Below are 3,374 nucleotides of genomic sequence, written 5' to 3'. Positions count from 1 at the left end.
GTGTTAGTGTCGCCCTGACCCCCGCCCCCACCCAGCGCCCAGGCCGGGAAGTACCTGCTCTTCCCCCTCGTACCCACCCCACCACGTCGCCTCCCCACCCACGAGGCCACCTTGCCACCCGCCCATAGAAGCCGGGAGGCTCCCATGTGTGTCTACGCTACCCACCCACCCAATGTATACCCACATATTGTGTAGTGGGTGTATACCCACACTTTGTATAGAGGTGGTATATGTATTACCACTCACCTGAGTAGTAAGTGCCACGGCCAGCTGATCACCCCCCCAGCCTCCAACCGCCGCCCACCCTCCAGTCTCCACCCGCCGTCCACCTTCCCGCCCAGCGCCAGCCCAGCGCCCGCCCATGTCGCAGCTCCCAACAGATAGCCAGGCTTCTCCAAGCCAAGATGAGCCATCAAACAGGGGTAGACAAGGTAGATGTCAGACGTGTGACCGGGTATGCTATATCCAGTTGAGTGACGATAATGTGCGTATTCATTACCACAACGGAGCCAGGTGTTTGGGTTCTGGGCGCCCTCCCAGGGAGAACACCAATCAACAGCCCACACCGCCCGTAAGGCAAAACACCTCCCAGACCTTCATTCCCACAGAAAATTTATTAGAAGCTATCAAAGCAACATCGGCCAGAACCTTGCAACACATCCCTAAAGCAGCCCGCCCCCATGCAGCAGCCAAATTATCTGCCCTCCTGAGAAAGGTCAACGACTCTCCTGGAACGACCCAAGCATGGCACAACCTCCTAATGTTTGGCAACATATGTCTAGCCACCCCTGCAAGGAGAGACAAAACCTTAGCTGCCTCAGTCATCAAAGCTATAAATGATTTTCCCAGGGAGGACAACCAGGTGCGCCTTCCCACTCGCGCGAGAAACACCCACGGCAGGAAGAGCAACAGAGGCATATCCGAGACATCAAAAATCAGAACATCAGTCACCAAGAAAATAGAAGAAGGAAACACTATTGGCGCAATACGAGTCATCACCAGTGAGGACTCAATTGCCGACAGAGATGCCGCAAAAGCTCAAGCCCTAAGGGAGAAACACCCACCCAGGGCTCCGCGTGAGGACGACATTGTACAAGTGGGGGCTACAGGAGCAGAACCTCTCTGGGTGGCTGAATCTGTGGTCCATAAAGCAGCCATGTCCTTCCCTACAGGATCAGCAGGTGGGTTCACAGGACTAAAACCCAACCACCTCAAGCAAATGCTCAACCCTGCACTGGGTGACATTGCAAAGAACCTCTTCGTGGAACTAACCAGATTCACCAACACATGTCTAGCTGGCAACATACCAGCGTCCATAAGACCTATCTTTTTTGGAGCATCTCTCTGTGCTCTAAAGAAAAAGGATGGAGGGATCAGGCCAATAGCTGTGGGCAATTCTCTCCGGCGTCTCGTCGCAAAGGCAGCTGCAAGAACAGTTAGTGATGCAGCGGCCAACATGCTGAAGCCAAAACAGCTCGGGTTTGGCATTCCACAAGGGTGTGAGGCGGCAGCCCATGCAGCTCGAGCCTTCATCGCCAACATCACAGACGAAAAGGCCCTTTTCAAGCTAGATTTCAAAAATGCCTTCAATTTGGTGCGGAGGGATGCTGTACTCCGTGCGGTTCATAGTCATTTCCCTTCCCTCTACCCTTTTGTACATTCATGCTACAGTATGGATCTTAAGCTACTTTTTGGCGAACATGAAATTGACTCGCGAGAAGGCGTCCAACAGGGTGACCCCCTCGCTCCTCTCCTTTTCTGCTTAGTCATCAAGCAAGTCACAGAGGTCCTGTCCAGCGAGCTTAACATCTGGTTCTTGGATGATGGTACCCTAGCTGGTTCCCAAGACTCCCTCCTGGAGGACATCAGAAAAATCCAGGAGCAAGGTGCAGTTTTAGGCCTCACCCTGAACCTTTCTAAATGTGAAATAATATGTTCCAACCAGGGCATCGTAGAGAGAATAGAGGGTCTTCTGCCAAATATCCATAAAACTAAACCTGAAGACAGCACACTCCTAGGAGCTCTCCTGGAGTTGAAAGCCATCGATGAGGTCCTTGATAAGAAAATCGCCGACCTTAAGAGGATGGATGGGAGGATTGAGGATATTGATGCTCATGATGCACTCTACCTCATCACCAGATGTCTGTCCCTCCCCAGGTTATCCTACTTTCTGAGGTGTTCACCATCTTACAGTAGCCAAAAACTAAGTGAGTATGACCGGTTACTGAAATCAATGCTAGAAAAAGCCCTTAACCTCTCTCTCGATGACCTACAGTGGAAACAAGCCTCTCTTCCCGTAAGACTTGGGGGCCTCGGAGTTCGAACAGCAACGCAAATCGCTGTTCCAGCCTTCCGGTCCTCCTTATCAGCATCCGACGACCTTGTGAAGGAAATTCTACCTGCCCACTTACATCAGCTGGCAGGTGTACATGAATCCCAATTTTACACGCTGTGCCACAGAGTGGGCCTCTCGTGCAGGCCAATCACCTCAACCACCATCCCCAAAATCCCACAAGCAATCCAGCTGGGATGGTCCCATTGTAGACCAAGTTGCTGCAGAGTGCCTGGGTGCTGCAACAACACACCACGACATTGCTCGCCTCACAGCAGTAGCAGCACCACATGCAGGGGATTTCCTGTTAGCAACCCCAATGTCGGCAACTGGCACGCGTCTCACGCCACACGCCCTCTGAATTGCTGTGGCCCTCCGCCTTGCTGCCCCAATCCACACCAGATATAGGTGTATTTGCGGCGAGGTGGTGGCTGACAGGTACAGTCAACATGGCCTACTCTGCCAAAGCACAGGGGGATGGCACTCGAGGCACAGTGAAGTTAACGACATCATCAAGAGGAGCCTCACCACAGCTGGATGCCCAGCTGAAAGAGAGCCCCATTACCTAACGCCCCGTAACTCTGATGCTCTTATTGGTCGCCCGGATGGTATCACAGTGAACCCCTGGAAGAAGGGCAAGCAGTTGGTATGGGACTACACGTGCGTATCAACCCTGGCTAACACCTACATTAACCTCAGTGTTGCACAACCAGGTGGCGCGGCCACCCACAGGGAAGCAGCCAAATCCCGTAAGTATAGAGAACTGGATCACCACTACAATTTTGTCCCCATTGCTTCCGAGACGCTCGGCGCCTGGGGTAAAAGTGCTACCAGTTTTTTGAAGGAACTGGGTTCTAGGCTCATTGAAACAACAAGGGACCCGAGAGCTTCTTTTCCAGCGCCTCAGTGTGGCGATACAGAGGGGAAAGGCGCACTGCATCCAGGGTTCCTGCCCGCCATCTGAGGAGCTGGAGGAACTCGACAACCTATGACAACCATCTTTGTAACCCATATGTAACTCCTTTTTTGTAACAAAGTTCAA

Source organism: Procambarus clarkii, unplaced genomic scaffold (assembly GCF_040958095.1).
Source record: "Procambarus clarkii isolate CNS0578487 unplaced genomic scaffold, FALCON_Pclarkii_2.0 HiC_scaffold_100, whole genome shotgun sequence".
Lineage (NCBI taxonomy): Eukaryota > Metazoa > Arthropoda > Malacostraca > Decapoda > Cambaridae > Procambarus > Procambarus clarkii.
Note: the sequence above shows the minus strand (reverse complement) of the source record.